Source organism: Tachyglossus aculeatus, chromosome 1 (assembly GCF_015852505.1).
Source record: "Tachyglossus aculeatus isolate mTacAcu1 chromosome 1, mTacAcu1.pri, whole genome shotgun sequence".
NCBI lineage: Eukaryota > Metazoa > Chordata > Mammalia > Monotremata > Tachyglossidae > Tachyglossus > Tachyglossus aculeatus.
In genome coordinates, this window is record NC_052066.1 from 53,740,873 (window position 1) to 53,759,881 (window position 19,009).

The window sequence follows — 19,009 nt, forward strand, 5'->3', positions numbered from 1 at the left end:
AGGGGGCGCGATGCTCCCGCCCCTTCCAGCCCCCGCCCCCTCGCTTACCGCGGCCCCTCCTAGGAGCGTCAGGCGCGCGGCGCCGCCGGTAGGGGGCGCGAGGCTCGATTGGGCGGTGGCGGCGGCGTCGGATTGGCTCCGCCCCTTCCCGGCCCCGCCCCCTCCCCTACCTAAGAGCGTCAGGGGCGCGGCGCCGCCGGCAGGGGGCGCGAGGCTCCCTGCGGGCCACGCCCAACGACGTTGGATTGGCCCGCCCCTTCCAGCCCCCGCCCCCTCGCTTACCGCGGCCCCTCCTAAGAGTGTCAGGGGCTCGGCGCCGCCGGTAGGGGGCGCGATGTTCTCGCCCCCTCCAGCCCCCGCCCCTCGCTTACCGCGGCCCCTCCTAGGAGCGTCCGTGGCGCGGCGCCGCCGGCAGGGGGCGCGAGGCTTGGTTGGGCGGTGGCGGCGGATTGGCTCCGCCCCTTCCCAGCCCCGCCCCCTCCCCTACCTAAGAGCGTCAGGGGTGCGGCGCCGCCGGCAGGGGGCGCGAGGTTCCCGCCCCTTCCAGCCCCCGCCCCCTCGCTTACCGCGGCCTCTCCTAGGAGAGTCCGCGGCACGGCGCCGCCGGCAGGGGGCGCGAGGTTCCCGCCCCCTCCTGCCCCCGCCCCCTCGCTTACCGCGGCCCCTGCTAGGAGCGTCCGTGGCGCGGCGCCGCCGGCAGGGGGCGCGAGGCTCGATTGGTCGGTGGCGTCGGCGTCGGATTGGCTCCGCCCCTTCCCTCCCTAAAAGCGTCAGGGGCGCAGCGCCGCCGGTAGGGGGCGCGAGGCTCCCTGCGGGCCACGCCCAGCGACGTCGGATTGGCCCCGCCCCCGCCCCCGCCCCCTCGCTTACCGCAGCCCCTCCTAAGAGTGTCAGGGGCGCGATGTTCCCGCCCCTTCGTTTACGGCGGCCCCTCCTAGGAGCGTCCGGGGCGCGGCGCCGCCGGCAGGGGGGGCGCGAGGCTCCCTGCGGGCCGGCGGCGTCGGATTGGTCCCGCCCCCCGCAGGCCCCGCCCCCTGCAGGCCCCGCCCCGCCCCCCGGTGGCGGCGGTCGAGCGGCGCATGCGCGGTGTCGGAGGGGAGCGCGGGGCCTGCTCCGTCCGTCCGTCCGTCCGTCCGTCCGTCTCCCGGGAAACGGAGCGCCGGTGAGAGGGGCGTCCATTATACCCTCCCTCCCTCCCTCCCTCCCTCCGTCCCCCCCCCCCGCCTTCCGGGGGATTCGAACCCCGAGCCCGGGACCCCTGCCGCCGCCGCCGCCGTGCCTGCGCCGGCCTTCCCGCGGGCGGATTCCGCCTTCCCTCCTCCCCCTCCTCCCCCACGGCCCCGGGACATCATCATCGTCATCAATCGCATTTATTGAGCGCTTACTATGTGCCGAGCACTGTGCTAAGCGCTTGGGCTATCTGTCTGCCTGTCGGTCCGGATTTAGCGCTCTATTTATTGCACTTGGACGCATTCACTGGGGCTTATCTGGTTAATATCATCAGTCGTATTTATTGAGCGCTTACTACGTGCAGAGCACCGTACTAAGCGCTTAATATGTTTTGTCGGCTGTGTGTCTCCCCCCCCCCCCACCTTCTAGCCCGCTGTTAGGGAGGGACCGTCTCTCTATGTTGCCAACTTGTACTTCCCAAGCGCTTAGTACAGTGCCCTGCACATAGTAAGCGCTCAATAAACACGATTGAATGAATGAATGAATGAATGACCCGCCCCGGGGTAATAACGATCATGGCACTCGTTCGTTCATTCATCCCGTCATTCATTCATTCCCTCAATCGTCTTTAATAATGGCATTTATTAAGCACTTGCCATGTGCAGAGCACTGTTCTAAGCGCTGGGGAGGTTACAGAGTGATCAGGTTGACCCACGGGGGGCTCACAGGCTTCATCCCCATTTTCCAGATGAGGTACTGAGAAGTGAAGTGACTGGCCCAAAGTCACACAGCTGACAGTTGGCGGAGCCGGGATTTGAACCCAGGACCTCTGACTCCAAAGCCCGGGCTCTTTCCACTGAGCCACGCTGCTTCTTTACGGAGCGCTTACAGTGTGCACATCACTGCGCTAAGCGCTTGGGAGCCGAGCCACTTAGCGCTTACTATGTACTTCCCAAGCGCTTAGTCCAGTGCTCTGCACACGGCGCTCCATAAATACGATTGAATGAATGAATGAATGACAGTAGGGCTTCAGGGCCCTCCTGAGAGCTCACCTCCTCCAGGAGGCCTTCCCAGACTGAGCCCCTTCCTTCCTCTCCCCCTCATCCCCCTCTCCATCCCCCCCATCTTACCTCCTTCTCTTCCTCACAGCACCTGTATATATGTATATATGTTTGCACATATTTATTACTCTATTTTACTGGTACATATCTATTCTCTTTTATTTTGTTAGTATGTTTGGTTTTGTTCTCTGTCTCCCCCTTTTAGACTGTGAGCCCACTGTTGGGTAGGGACTGTCTCTGTATGTCGCCAACTTGGACTTCCCAAGCGCTTAGTACAGTGCTCTGCACACAGCGCTCAATAAATACAATTGATTGATTGATTGATTGACCCGCCCTGGGGTGGTAACCATCATGGCACTCGTTCGTTCATTCATTCATTCCATCATTCATTCAATCACCTTTATGGAGCACTTAGTGTGCACATCACTGCACTAAAGGCTTGGGAGCTGAGGCACTTGGCGCTTACTATGTATTTCCCAAACGCTTAGTCCAGTGCTCTGCACACAGTCAGCGCTCCATCAATACGATTGAATGAATGACCCGCCCCGACTTGGGGTAATAAGGATCATGGCACTCGTTCATTCATTCATTCCTACACTCAGTCGTCTTTATGGAGCGCTTACTGTGTGCACAGCACTGCACTAAGCACTTGGGAGCCGAGGCACTTAGCGCCTACTGTGTACTTCCCAAGCGCTTAGTACGGTGCTCTGCACACAGCGCTCCATAAAGACGATTGAATGAATGAATGAATGACCTGCCCTGCCCTTCCCTGGGGTAATAACGATCATGGCACTCCTTCGTTCATTCATTCATTCCATCATTCATTCATTCAGTCGCCTCAATGAAGTGCTTATAGTGTGCACAGCACTGCGCTAGGCGCTTGGGAGCCGAGGCACTTAGCGCTTACTATGTACTTCCCAAGCGCTTAGTCCAGTGCTCTGCACACAGTCAGCGCTCCATCAATAATAATAATAATAATGGCATTTATTAAGCGCTTACTATGTGCAAAGCACTGTTCTAAGCGCTGGGGAGGTTACAAGGTGATCAGGTTGTCCCACGGGGGGCTCACAGTCTTAATCCCCATTTTACAGTTGAGGTAACTGAGGCCCAGAGAAGTGAAGTGACTTGCCCAAGGTCACCCAGCTGACAATTGGCAGAGCCGGGATTTGAACCCATGACCTCTGACTCCAAAGTCCGTGCTCTTTCCACTGAGCCACGCTCCGCCCTGGGGTAATAACGATCACGGCAGTGCTCTGCACACAGTAAGCACTCAATAAATACGATTGATGATGGTGATGGCACTCCTTCGTTCATTCATTCATTCTGTCATTCATTCATGACGATCAATCAATCAATCATATTTATTGAGCGCTTACTGTGTGCAGAGCACTGTACTAAGCGCTTGGGAAGTACAAGTTGGCAACATATAGAGACGGTCCCTACCCAACAGTGGGCTCACAGTCTAGAAGAGAACGATCATGGCACTCGTTCTTTCTTTCATTCATTCATTCATTCCTTCATTCATTCAGTCGTCTTTATGGAGTTCTTACAGTGTGCACATCACTGCGCTAAGCGCTTGGGAGCCGAGGCACTTAGCGCTTACTATATACTTCCCAAGCGCCTAGTCCAGTGCTCTGCGCACAGTCAGCGCGCCATCAATACAATTGAATGAATGAATGAATGAATGACCCGCCCTGCCCTGGGGTAATAATGATCATGGTACTCATTCATTCATTCCATCATTCATTCATTCAGTCGCCTTTATGGAGCGCTTACTGTGTTCACATCACTGAGCTAGGCGCTTGGGAGCCGAGACAATTAGCGCTTACTATGTACTTCCCAAGCGCTTAGTCCAGTGCTCTGCACACAGTCAGTGCTCCATCAATACGATTGAATGAATGAATGACCTGCCCCACCCCACCCCGGGGTAATAATGATCATGGCACTCGTTTGTTCATTCATTCATTCATTCATTCATTCAACCGTCTTTATGGAGCGCTTACTCTGTGCACCGCACTGCACTAAGCGCTTGGGAGCTTGCTGTGTACTTCCCAAGCGCTTAGTACAGTATCCCCCCCCCCCCGCCCTACCTCCTTCCCCTCCCCACAGCACCAGGATATATGTTTGTACGGATTTATTACTCTATTTTACTTGGACGTATTTACTATTCTGTTTATTTTATCTTGTTAATATGTTTTGTCGTCTGTCTCCCCTCTTCTAGACTGTGAGCCCACTGTTGGGGAGGGACCATCTCTAGATGTTGCCGACTTGTACTTCCCAAGCGCTTAGTACAGTGTTGTGCACACAGTAAGCGCTCAATAAATACGAATGAATGAATGACCCGCCCCGCCCTGGGGTAATAACGGTCATGGCACTCGTTCATTCATTCATTCCTTCATTCATTCATTCAGTCGTCTTTATGGAGCGCTTACCGTGTGCCCATCACTGCACTAAGCGCTTGGGAGCCGAGCCACTTAGCGCTTACTATGTACTTCCCAAGTGCTTAGTACGGTGCTCTGCACACAGTCAGCGCTCCATAAGTACGAATGAATGAATGAATGAATGACCCGCCCCGCCCCGAGGTAATAATGGTCATGGCACTTGTTCATTCATTCATTCATTCACTCAATTGCCTTTATGGAGCGCTTACTGTGTGCACAGCACTGCACTAAGCGCTTGGGAGCCGAGGCACTTAGCGCTTACTGTGTACTTCCCAAGCGCTTAGTACAGTACCCCACCCCCACCCCCCGCCTTACCTCCTTCCCCTTCCCACAGCACCGGAATATATGTTTGTACAGATTTATTACTCTATTTTACTGGGACATATTTAATAATAGTAATAATAATAATAATGACGGCATTTATTAAGCGCTTACTATGTGCCAAACTCTGTTCTAAGCGCTGGGGGGGATACAAGGTGATCAAGTTGTCCCACGTGGGGCTCACAGTCGTCATCCCCATTTTACAGATGAGGTAACTGAGGCCCAGAGAAGTGAAGTGACTTGCCCAAAGTCACACAGCTGACAAGTGGTGGAGCCGGGATTTGAACCCATGACCTCTGACTCCAAAGCCCAGGCTCTTTCCACTGAGCCACGATTTACTATTCTGTTTGTTTTATCTTGTTAATATGTTTTGTTTTGTGGTCTGTCTCCCCCTTCTAGACTGTGAGCCCGCTGTTGGGTAGGGACCGTCTCTAGATGTTGCCGATTTGGACTTCCCAAGCGCTTAGTACAGTGCTCTGCACACAGTAAGCGCTCAATAAATACGATTGAATGAATGAATGAATGAATGACCCGACCCAACCCGGGGTAATAACGATCATGGCACGTGTTCTTTCGTTCATTCATTCAGTCGTATTTATGGAGCGCTTATTATGTTCACAGCACTGCACTAAGCACTTGGGAGCTGAGGCACTTAGCGCTTACTGTGTACTTCCCAAGCGCTTAGTAGAGTGCTTTGCACACAGTAAGCGCTCCGTTAATACGATTGAATGAATGAATGAATGAAGCACCATTCTAAGCTCTGGGGAGGGGATACAAGGTCCTCAGGTTGTCCCACGGGGGGCTCACAGGCTTCATCCCCATTTTACAGGGGAGGCAACTGAGGCACAGAGAATAATAATCATGATAATGATGGCATTTAATAAGCGCTTACCATGTGCCAAGCACTGTTCTAAACACTGGGGAGGTTGCAAGCTGATCAGGTTATCCCACGTGGGGGCTCGCAGTCAATCAATCAATCAATCAATCGTATTTATTGAGCGCTTACTATGTGCAGAGCACTGTACTAAGCGCTTGGGAAGTACAAGTTGGCAACATATAGAGACAGTCCCTACCCAACAGTGGGCTCACAGTCTAAAAGGGGGAGACAGAGAACAAAACCAAACATACTAACAAAATAAAATAAATAGAATAGATATGTACAAGTGAAATACATCATCCTCATTTTACAGAAGAGGGAACTGGGGCCCAGAGAAGTGAAGTGACTTGCCCAAGGTCACACAGCTGACAAGGGGCAGAGCTGGGATCAATAATAATAATAAGGCATTTATTAAGCACTTATTTTGTGCAAAGCACTGTTCTAAGCACTGGGGAGGTAACAAGGTGATCAGGTTGTCCCATGGGGGGCTCACAGGCTTCATCCCCATTTTACAGAGGAGGGAACTGAGGCACAGAGAATAATAATCATAATAGTGATGGCATTTATTAGGCGCTTACCATATGCCAAGCACCGTTCTAAGCGCTGGGGACGTCATAAGGTGATCAGGTTGTCCCACGGGGGGCTCACAGTCTTAATCCCCATTTTACAGATGAGGTCACTGAGGCCCAGAGAAGTGAAGCATCTTGCCCAAGGTCACACAGGTGACAAGTGGCGGTGCCAGAATTTGAATCCATGACCTCTGACTCCAAAGCCCGGGCTCTTTCCACTGAGCCATGCTGCTAGATAGGCGTCCCCCACCCCACCCCTTGGGCCTTCGGTGAAGGCGGACCTACGGCCCGGTGTTTTCTCTATTCCCCTCTTTCCTTATAACAGTAATAATAATGATGATGGTATTTGTTGAGCACTTACTATGTGCCAAGCACTGTTGTAAGGGCTGGGGTAGATACAAAGTAATAGGGTTGTCCCTCGTGGGGCTCACAATCTTAACCTGTATATTTGTATATATGTTTGTACATATTTATTACTCTATTTATTTTGCTTGTACATATCTATTCTATTTATTTCATTCTGTTACTATGTTTGGTTTTGTTCTCCGTCTCCCCCTTTTAGACTGTGAGCCCACTGTTGGGTAGGGACCGTCTCTATACGTTGCCAACTTGGACTTCCCAAGCGCTTAGTACAGTGCTCTGCACGCAGTAAGCGCTCAATAAATCCGATTGATTGATTGATTGATCAATCCCCTCTTTACAGATGAGGTCACTGAGGCCCAGAGGAGTGACGCGGTGTGCCCAAGGTCACACAGCAGACAGGTGGCCCAGCTGGGATCAGAACCGACGTCTTCCAACACCCAAGCCCGTGCTCTTTCCATTGAGCCACACTGCTTCTCTGCCACCCTCGGCCTACAACCAGAAATTGGATTGGGGGCAGGGGCAGATGTGTCGCCCATATAATAGTGCCTGGGATACTTGTTAAGCATTTCCTCCAAATCAATCATAATAATAATTAAGGTATTCATGGTATTTATTTATGGTACAGGCCTCGGAGTCAATCAATCAATCAATCGTATTTATTGAGCGCTTACTATGTGCAGAGCACTGTACTAAGCGCTTGGGAAGTACAAATTGGCAACATATAGAGACAGTCCCTACCCAACAGTGGGCTCACAGTCTAAAAGGGGGAGACAGAGAACAAAACCAAACATACTAACAAAATAAAATAAATAGAATAGAAATGTACTAGTAAAATAGATAAAGTAATAAATATGTACAAGCATATATGCATATATGCAGGTAATACAGGTATATTAATACCTGTGAAGCCCTGAAAATGCCAATCCCGTGTAATAACAAATTCTCCAGGTAGTTACAAATATCCTTTTTGTAAGTTGGCTCACAAAGGACTGTTTAAAAAACGTGGGTTCTGCAAAAATATTTTCCAATCTGATGTGGGATGCCCCTACAGACATTAAGTTATTGTTTTGGAGGTCAGGGAGTCTTGTCTGCCAACTTTATTGGGGGTCAGAGGGTCATGGGTTCTAATCCCGGCTCTGCCTCTTGTCTGCAGTGTGACCTTGTCGCCCATGTAATAGTGCCTGGGATACCTGTTAAGCATTTCCTCCAAATCAGTCATAATAATAATTAAGGTATTTGTGGTATTTATTTATGGTATGGGCCTCGGAGTCAGAGGGTCATGGGTTCTAATCCCAGCTCTGCCTCTTGTCTGCAGTGTGACCTTGTCGCCCATATAATAGTGCCTGGGATACCTGTTAAGCATTTCCTCCAAATCAATCATAATAATAATTAAGGTATTCGCGGTATTTATTTATGGTACGGGCCTCGGAGTCAGAGGGTCATGGGTTCCAATCCCGGCTCTGCCTCTTGTCTGCAGTGTGACCTGGTCGCCCATGTAATAGTGCCTGGGATACCTGTTAAGCATTTCCTCCAAATCAATCATAATAGTAATTAAGGTATTCGCAGTATTTATTTATGGTACGGGCCTCGGAGTCAGAGGGTCATGGGTTCTAATCCCGGCTCTGCCTCTTGTCTGCAGTGTGACCTTGTCGCCCAGGTAATAGTGCCTGGGATACCTGTTAAGCATTTCCTCCAAATCAGTCATAATAATAATTAAGGTATTCGCGGTATTTATTTATGGTACGGGCCTCGGAGTCAGAGGGTCATGGGTTCTAATCCCGCCTCTGCCTCTTGTCTGCAGTGTGACCTTGTCGCCCATGTAATAGTGCCTGGGATACCTGTTAAGCATTCCTCCAAATCAATCATAATAATAATTAAGGTATTCGCGGTATTTATTTATGGTACGGGCCTCGGAGTCAGAGGGTCATGGGTTCCAATCCCGGCTCTGCCTCTTGTCTGCAATGTGACCTGGTCGCCCATATAATAGTGCCTGGGATACTTGTTAAGCATTTCCTCCAAATCAATCATAATAGTAATTAAGGTATTCGCGGTATTTATTTATGGTACGGGCCTCGGAGTCAGAGGGTCATGGGTTCTAATCCCGGCTCTGCCTCTTGTCTGCAGTGTGACCTTGTCGCCCAGGTAATAGTGCCTGGGATACCTGTTAAGCATTTCCTCCAAATCAGTCATAATAATAATTAAGGTATTCGCGGTATTTATTTATGGTACGGGCCTCGGAGTCAGGGGGTCATGGGTTCTAATCCCGCCTCTGCCTCTTGTCTGCAATGTGACCTGGTCGCCCATGTAATAGTGCCTGGGATACTTGTTAAGCAGCGTGGCCCAGTGGAAAGAGCCCGGGCTTCGGAGTCAGAGGTCGTGGGTTCGAATCCCAACTCCGCCACATGTCTGCTGTGTGATCTTGGGCAAGTCACTTAACTTCTCTGGGCCTCAGTTACCTCATCTGTAAAATGGGGATTAAGACTGTGAGCCCCCCGTGGGACAACCTGATCACCCTGTATCCTCCCCAGCGCTTAGAACAGTGCTCTGCACATAGTAAGCGCTTAACAAATGCCAATTATTAATATTATTTCCTCCAAATCAATCATAATAATTAAGGTATTCGTGGTATTTATTTATGGTACGGGCCTCGGAGTCTAATTCCGCCTCTGCCTCTTGTCTGCTGTGTGACCTTAGGGAAGTCACTTCACTTCTCTGGACCTCATCTGTAAAATGGGGCCCCACATGGGACAGGGACTATGTCCACCCCGATTTGCTCGTATCCACCCCAGCGCTTAGTACAGTGCCGGGCACATAGTGAGCGCTTAACAAATACCATTATTACTATTATTGTTAAGCGCTTACGATGTGCCGAGCACCGCTCTGAACACTGGGGAAGATACAGGATAGTCAGGATGTCCCACGTGGGGCTCTCAGTCCTAATCCCCATTTTACAGATGAGGTAACCGAGGCACCGAGAACTGAAGTGGCTCGCCCAAGGTGGCACATAAGACGGGTGGCAGATCCGGGATTAGAACCCACGTCCTCTGACTCCCAAGCTCAGGCTCTTGGCCCTAGGCCACGCACAGACCGCGTCTCATAGAGCTCAGTGTAAGAGCTGGGGAGAGTGGTTATTAGGGCATTGTGGGCAGATAGTAAGTGCTTAATAAATGCCGTTATTATTATTATTATTATTATTATTATTATTATTATTATTAATCCCAGCTCCATCACTTGCCTTTTGTGTAATCTTAGACAAGTCACTTCACTTCTCTGGGCCTCAGTTGCCTCATTGGTAAATTAGGATGGTGAGTTCCATGTGGGACATTTATATATGTATACATGTGTGTGTGTGTGTATATATGTATATATGTTTGTACATATTTATTACTCTATTTTACTTGTACATATTCTATTTATTTTATTTTGTTAATATGTTTTATTGTGTTGTCTGTCTCCCCCTTCTAGACTGTGAGCCCGCTGTTGGGTAGGGACCGTCTCCGTATGTTGCCGACTTGGACTTCCCAAGCGCTCAGTCCAGTGCTCTGCACACAGTAAGCGCTCCATAAATACGATTGAATGAATGAATGACTACTGACTCAGTTGTATTGTACTCTTTCAAGCGCTTAGTACGGTGCTCTGCGCACAGTAAGCGCTGAACAAATCCCAGTGATTGACTTTACAGATGGGGGAACTGAGGCTCATCAAAGTGAAGTGATTGGCCCCAGATCCCACAACAGATAGTTGGCAGAATGGGGATTCAGTCATTCATTCATTCAGTCGTGTTTATTGAGCGCTTACCGTGTGCAGAGCGCTGGACTAAGCGCTTGGGAAGTCCAAGTTGGCAACATATAGAGACGGTCCCTACCCGGCAGTGGGCTCACAGTCTAGAAGGGGGAGACAGAGAACAAAACATATTAACAAAATAAAATAAATAGAATAAATGTGCACAAATAAAATAAAATATGCGCAAATAAAATAAAATAGAATAAATATGCGCAAATAAAATAAAATAGAATAAATATGCGCAAATAAAATAAAATAGAATAAATATGCACAAATAAAATAGAATAAATATGCGCAAATAAAATAAAATAGAATAAATATGCACAAATAAAATAGAATAAATATGCGCAAATAAAATAAAATAGAATAAACATGCACAAATAAAATAAATAAATAAATAAATAGAGTAATAATAAATAAGTAGAGTAATAGATTAGAGCCCAGGCCCCCTGACTCCCAAGCTCATAGTTTCGCTTGGGTTCCTGCAGCTACGGGGACCCTCGTTTGGGTTGCTTGAGTGATACACTGAGCCCTGCTTCTTAACTGCGGAGCCCAAAATAATTTCTTATCTCTTCCTCCTCCCTGAACACTCAGGGACTTAAATTGAGGGAGTAACGGGCGGCCGGCATTCAGAAATAGCGGTAGCAGGCCAACGGTACCGGGAAAGTGTCCCCGTTTCGGCAAAGTGGGAGAAAGAAGGGGTAGTGGGCGAGCACACTGGCGTATTTCAGCTGTGGGTGGGGTGCCAGGTTTTGACTGGCCTTTGTACAGGGCATCTGAGCGGTCGTATAACCTGTGGATTTAGCAGATGTGGCTTGGGAAGGGGATCATGGAGTTTCAAGCCCGTAGAAATCCTCCTCAGTCCCCCCGGTTTGGTGATTTCAGGTAGGAGAATCACCCGAGTGGTGCGAGTTGCTCTTGCCTTGGCAGGAATTTTCCTATTTATGCTTCACTGTAACAGGAGGAAATAACAGAAGCATTGTTCATTCATTCATTCAACCATATTTCTTGACCAGTTACTGTGAGCAAAGCACTGTATTTATGTATTTATTTATTTATTTTACTTGTGCATTTCTATCCTATTTATTTTATTTTGTTGGTATGTTTGGTTCTGTTCTCTGTCTCCCCCTTTTAGACTGTGAGCCCACTGTTGGGTAGGGTCTGTCTCTGTGTGTTGCCAATTTGTACTTCCCAAGCGCTTAGTACAGTGCTCTGCACATAGTAAGCGCTCAATAAATACGATTGATTGATTTATTGTATTAAGCGCTTGGGAGAGTACGATATATTGATAAACAGACACATCCCCTGCCCACACAGGCTTATTTGGCTGTCTGGCCGTTATGGGGAAAATGAATCCGTGGAGAGGGTCAGATTCAAAACCTGCCCCAGGATCAATCAATCAGTTGCATTTATTGAGCGCTTGCTGTGTGCAGAGCACTGTACTAAGCGCTTGGAAAGTACAAGTTGGCAACATATAGAGCCAGTCCCTACCCAACAGTGGGCTCACAGTCTAAAAGGGGGAGACGGAGAACAAAACCAAACATACTAACAAAATAAAATGAATAGAATAGATATGTACAAGAAAAATAAATAAACAGAGTAATAAATATGTACAAACATATATACAGGTATATATGGATGAGTAAAACTGGAACAATGGCCACCCTTGAATACATAATTCGATTAATTGGAAGTATCCAGCTCCCGGTCGGCTGTATACTTGGGCTCCATCCATTGTGGAGGGGTGGGCCTGACCCTGGGGAACGCCGAAATGGCCAGGAGTATTTCCAGGCCATCGCGGTGTCGGTTAGAGCCAAGCTACAAACCTGGAGGAAAGTCTTCACCCCACATTTTCAGCATGCGTAGAAGTCAGCCTCACCTTGTATCAGAGGTGGGAGTGCCGACTGTTCATCTTTTGAGTGCGGGGTGGGTTCTTGAGGTGACAGAGTCTTAAGGAGAGGGAAAGGGAGGCTAGGGAGGAAGGAGAGGACCAAAAAAGAGGGTTCTTACCTTTCCGCCGTTGCGCCGGCACCAGCCCAGATCCCCGTGAACCAGAGGGGCAGCGGTCGGTGGCCCAGGGCGGGGAAGCGGCTCGGTGACCGCGGCATCCCGGGCTTTACGCAGACGCCACCGCGGTTCGGCGTATCCGCCGTGGGCCCCGGCCGCCTGGGAAGACGGAGGGTGAGGAAGGCGAATGGTCTGTTGTCATCACTGAGCTCTTGGGCTTGTAGGCGAGAGCCCGGTAAGAGCACCAGGAATCCCGCAGGTGCCAGGGCTGGGCCGGGGGCCGGCAGGAAACGAAAACGGAGCCGACACCTAGGCTCTGTTTCTGGCCTCTTCCAAGTTAAAGGAGGGGCTTGGCCCAGCTAACTACAGGTGCCCTCAAAGCTCCAGTCCAAGGGCACCGTGCCTCTTCTCGGACACAAGAACAGTGTCGGCACAAAGAACAGTGCCTTGCACATAGTAAGCGCTTAACAAATACCATCATTCATTATTATTATTACTCAGTCCTGTGAGCCTGATCCCCCCCGCCCAGCCGGTAAGTACCTCATTCGTGTTTTGGATTTGTGCTTCAGGTTACTATGGGGTAGTAAGGTCTGGCTTCGACATGTTTCAGTAGACTTTTCCTACTAAAGGCCTCTCAAAATGGGCTACCTCCCTATACTGCCCGGTTAGCAGGCCTATAGGTGACTGTACAAATGTCTTCCGGGAGATGTTGAAATCTTCCAAGCCTGTCACTACAAATTAAGGTCCACGAACTAAACTCAGAACTTCAAAATTTTCTAATCCCCCCCGAGGTGTTTTTCAATCGAATTATGTAGTCAAGGGTGGCCATCGTTCCAGTTTTACTCATCCATATATCCTGGGGCAGGTTTTGAATCTGACCCTCTCCACGGATTCATTTTCCCCAGAATGGCCAGACAGCCAAATAAGCTTGTGTGGGCAGGGGATGTGTCTGTTTATCAATATATCGTACCCTCCCAAGCGCTTAGTACAGTGCTTTGCTCACAGTAACTGGTCAAGAAATACGGTTGAATGAATGAATGAACAATGCTTCTGTTATTTCCTCCTGTTACAGGGAAGCAGCAGCGAGAGAGATGTAACCCAGGCCGACCCAAAATAATGGAAAACTCTGTCCAGTCCTGAGTGGTAGGGTGATAAGCGGTATCTTTTACTTCTTCAAAGTGTAAGTGTGCTGCATCACTTCCCCATTGGTTTGCCAAATTCAGCTTCTGCAACTTAAATCGTGACTCCAGCAGTCGGAAATAGTTGTTGGAGTCAAAATGATCTGAGCCCTTCATCATCAGTAAGACGTATTTATTGGTCTTAATACACTCCTGCAGGGCCATAAGTGGTTGTATTAGTGGCAGATCCAAAGTGGATATCCATGTGGCTATCAGTATCAGAGCAGAAATTAATGGGAAAATTAATGAAGAAAAAAACCATGACATCTTTAAACACTTACCTCAATCTAAAATGGATTTTTACGTAATTTTAGATAAGTTTTTTTTCCTTTAAGGTCACTGACAATCTGTAGGAAATATGCTAGGGTATATTGGCATGGGGAATGCAGGGAAATTTATTAGTCATATATTCAAATTATGTTTGAATTAATTTTCTATCTCTGGTTGATCGGTTTTTTTAGGAAATTTGGTTATCAGTATTTGGTCGTTTGTTTTTATAAGTTAGGCCTGTTGCAGGGCTTCTTTTCTTCTGACGCTTAGTGGTCTTTGGTATTGTATTAATTTACGAGTAGCTGCTCAGTGATGATTGATGCCGAGGGTGACTTGCTATGTTTCACTTGCAGGTATTTCTCTACCAGCAGAAGTTGAATAACAGCATTCTTCTACTGTTATCCCTCACTCCGTTACACTGTGTAAGTTGAATTTTGAAGTATTTTCGATTTTGGCAGGAAGCTTCAGAGAGTTCTGTCTCCTGACAGTAATGGAGTGTCCTTTGTTTCTAACACAACAACACTGCCAGTGGTGAGACTGCATTCATGACGGGGTGGATCTTTGAGAGAGAATCTCTGACACATTTGGTTCTTTAGACGGTAAACTCCTTATCGGTTGTACTCTCCCAAGCGTTTAGTACAGTGCTCTGCACATAGTAAGCGCTCAGCAGAAACCATTGATTGATTGATTGGTTTGTGAAAATCCAGCAGTGCCCCATTTCTGCCCTTTACCATGAGGATGAGCATTGCTCTGACACACCAGTGGTTAAGATAAATGCGCCGGCAGGCCCTGCACTTGCAGTTGTACTTGGACCACTAGCACTGGAGTGGTAGTGCGGTGTCCTGCTAGTAGTCCTCGTACTTCACCTGGATGATGAAACGGGATTTCACAGCTTCCCACTCTCAAAACCTTCCAATGTGTGCCCCTCCGTCTCTTCAACAAACTCTTTTCCATCGGCTTTGAAGCACACAGTCAAACTGCCTTCCTCCTATATAACCTCGCTCCTCTCCCACTTCAACCCAGCTCGTACAGCTCACTCCTCTAACACCACCCTACTAACCGTGCCTCCATCTCATCTCAGAAACGCTCTGGGCATGTCACTCCCCTCCTCAGAAATCTCCAGTGGTTGCCTTTCAACCTACAAATCAAGCAAAGACTCCTCACTCTCGGCGTCAAGGCTGTCCATCCCCTCGCCCCCTCCTACCTCACCTCCCTTCTCTCCTTCTCCAGCCCAGCCCGCACCCTCCGCTCCTCTGCCGCTAACCTCCTCACTGTGCCTCATTCTCGCCTGTCCCGCCGTCGACCCCCGGCCCAGGTCCTTCCCCTGGCCTGCAATGCCCTCCCTCCACACATCCACCAAGCTAGCTCTCTTCCTCCCTTCAAAGCCCTGCTGAGAGCCCACCTCCTCCAGAAGGCCTTCCCTGACTGAGCCCCCTTTTTCCTCTCCTCCTCCCCATCCCCCCCACCCTACCTCCTTCCCCTCCCCACAGCACTTGTATATATACTTGTACAGATTTATTACTCTGTTTTACTTGTACATATTATTCTGTTAATGATTTGCATATAGCTACAATTCTATTTATTCTGGCGGTTTTGGCACCTGTCCACATGTTCTGTTTTGTTGTCTGTCTCCTCCTTTTAGACCGTGAGCCCGTTGTTGGGTAGGGACCGTCTCTATAGGTTGCCAACTTGTACTTCCCAGGTGCTTAGTACAGTGCTCTGCACACAGTAAGCGCTTAATAAATGCGATTGAGTGAATGAATGTATCTTTCTACCCTAACCTCCCTCCCTTCGGCATTGCCTATGTATTTGGGTCCATAGCGTCTAAGCACTTTGAGACTCACACCACCCCCACAGCACTTAAGTACATATCTATAATAATCTATAATATCTTCCCCTCTCCCCCTGTCCCCCTCTCCATCCCATCTTACCTCCTTCCCTTCCCCACAGCACCTGTATATATGTATATGTTTGTACATATTTATTACTCTATTTATTTATTTTGCTTGTACATATCTATTCTATTTATTTTATTTTGTTTGTGTGTTTGGTTTTGTTCTCTGTTTCCCCCTCTTAGACTGTGAGCCCACTGTTGGGTAGGGACTGTCTCTATATGTTGCCAACTTGTACTTCCCAAGCGCTTAGTACAGTGCTCTGCACACAGTAAGCGCTCCATAAATATGATTGATTGATTGATTGATCTATATGCAGTTTAATGCCCATCTCCCCTATTAGGTTGGTAACTCCTAGAGGGCAGGGATTGTCTTCCAACTCTGTTGAATTGTACCTCTTCCAAGCTCTGCAGCTTGCAAGTGTTCAATAGATATCAATGTGGGATTGCAGCAAATAACTATGAGCATCTTTGTATTTCCACTAATCAATCAATCTGTTGTATTTGAGCGTTTACTGTGTGCAGAGCACTGTACCAAGTGCTCGGAAGAGTACAATTTAACAGAGTTGTTAGAGCAAGAAATATTGTCTTACCAAGAAACCCTATTTGTAAGCCCTAATCATTCCTCAAAATTAAGATTAAATCCTAAAACTGAAAACAAAAAAATGTTTTTTGAACCTTTTCACTACCAAAATGGTCTTAATTAGGATTAAAAAAAAATTACGCCCCAGTTAATTTCTGCAGATTTAGGACATTTGCGGCATGGACCGTCTGTTACTCCTTCCACGTTGGTTAATAGAATTGACATGCGTTTTAGAATCGGTTTCATGAAAAGTTTGGTCATTTGAAAACGAATGCATCGTATTTTTTCCTGAAGGACTTTCTTTCCCCACTAGGTAATCAGCATGAATAGTTAGCTTTGGCTTATTTTTAGCGTATGCCATTATTTTTCTGGCTTCAGGGAACAGGCCTCACCTCAAATCTAAGTTTAAAGTATTAACTTTTGGATTGATACTACAGTGGGTACTTTAATTATTCAAAGCCGTTTTAACAATGCATTATAGATCAACATGTAACTGTGATGTTAAGTGTTCAAAGTTGAAAAGTGCACTCTAATCAGTAATATACTTGTACACTCTCAGCTTTTGGGGGCCATAGGGTAATATTTTTCAGGAAGTGGTACACGTTTGAATCATTTTCGAAGACAGAATGCAGCGCTCCAAACAATTTAAAGATAAGTAATGTGTTAGGATTCCACATTGGTTCCAGAATAATGAATTACAGTTATTTGTAGCTGTAAAAGTAACCTCAAAACTCACAGAATTTATCTGAAAACTTTTAAAGAAACCAGGCTGTTTCTGAGATAGTAAAGAGAAGTTTGTAGTCCCTCTTAATACATTTTCTTAAAAGTAGATACCTAAATCCAAATTTAAACTGGTACTACATCTTAATAATACTTATAATAGACTGTGAGCCTGTTGTTGGGTAAGGACCATCTCTGTATGTTGCCAACTTGTACTTCCCAAGTGCTTAGTACAGTGCTCTGCACACAGGAAGCGCTCAGTCAATACGATTGAATGAATGAATGAATGAATGACTTGTACTTCCCAAGCACTTAGTACAGTGCTCTGCAAACAGCGCTCAATAAATACGATTGAATGAGTAATGCTAATAATAAAAAAGGTACTTGATAAGCAGCCAAGCACTGTTCTAAGTACTAGAGTATCTACAAATTATTCAGATTAGACACAGTCCCTGTCTCATTCGTTCATTCAATCATATTTATTGAGCGCTTACTGTGTGCAGAGCACTGTACTAAGCGCTTGGGAAGCACAAGTCAGCAACATATAGAGACGGTTCCTACCCAATAACCGGCTCACAGTCTAGAAGGGGGAGACAGACAACAAAACAAAACATGTGGACAGTGGTCAAAATCGACAGGACAAATAGAATTAATGCTTTATCCCTATCATTAACAGTGGGAGTAGGATTTAATCCCCATTTTACAGATGAGGTAACTGAGGCCAGAGAAATTAAGTGACTTGCCCAAGGTCACACAGCAAACACACAGCAGAGCTGGGATTAGAATCCAGATCCTCTGATTCCCAGGCCCCTGCTCGCTCCACCAGATCATGCTGCGTCTCTTAATGTTGGGGGATGATACACAGTATGTCAGTTTCTAATAGTATTGGAAAATGTGCTTAAAGGAGAGATTTTTTTTTTAACCTTGGTTTCATAGTTAGTTGGACTTATGGTTGGTAAAACTTTTTTAGATTGAAAAGATATGAATGAACATCACTTATGACTCGTTGTAATAAAAAATTCATTAAATATTTTTAGATTGAAAAGATATGAATGAACATCCTAAAAAACGGAAAAGGAAGACTTTGCACCCATCTCGATATTCAGGTCAGTAATATATATATTACTAATATATATGTGTGTGTGTGTGTGTGTGTGTGTATATATATGTGTGTGTGTGTGTGTGTGTGTGTGTATATATATATATATATATATATATATATATATACACACATATATTTAGAATGTCTTAATTTGAATTTTCAAGTTAATGTAACTTTCCCGTAAACTGAAAGCATTGCACCATTTGCTGGGAAAGTAACCTATCAGAGTTCAAATGAAACCTGAAATGATTCCTCTGAATGTAAATTGTGACTACTCCAATAAAAGTAGGCCACCCATAATTATATTATCTATTTTATTTGCTTAACAAACATCATTTGGAAAGATGGGCAACTTTTGATACATGACATTTCAGTTCGTAGAACTTTAAAGAATCTTTGATAATACAAGTTTTAATCCTTTTTAAAAAAAAAATGTCGTTTGTTAAGCGCTTACTACCAAGCATTGCCAAGCACTGTACAGAGTGCTGGGGTCGATACAAGGTAATTAGGTTGGACACAGTCATGTCCTACATTGGGCTCACAGTCGTAACCCTCATTGTACAGATGAGGTAACTGAGGCCCAGAGAAGTGAGGTGACTTGCCCGAGGGCACACAGCAGACAAGTGGTGGAGCCAGGATTAGGACCCAGGTCCTCTGACTCCCAGGTTTGTGT

At 47.2% G+C, this 19,009-nt stretch overlaps 1 long non-coding RNA gene across 1 annotated transcript; it reads left to right on the forward strand.

Moving 5' to 3' along the window:
* Window positions 1-1,083: 1,083 nt before the first annotated feature.
* LOC119931238 lies at window positions 1,084-18,340 on the forward strand. Its single transcript, XR_005452095.1, has 4 exons — window positions 1,084-1,162; window positions 13,665-13,772; window positions 14,394-14,462; window positions 18,272-18,340. It is a non-coding gene; the product is annotated as an uncharacterized LOC119931238 (long non-coding RNA).
* The last annotated feature ends 669 nt before the right edge of the window (window positions 18,341-19,009 follow it).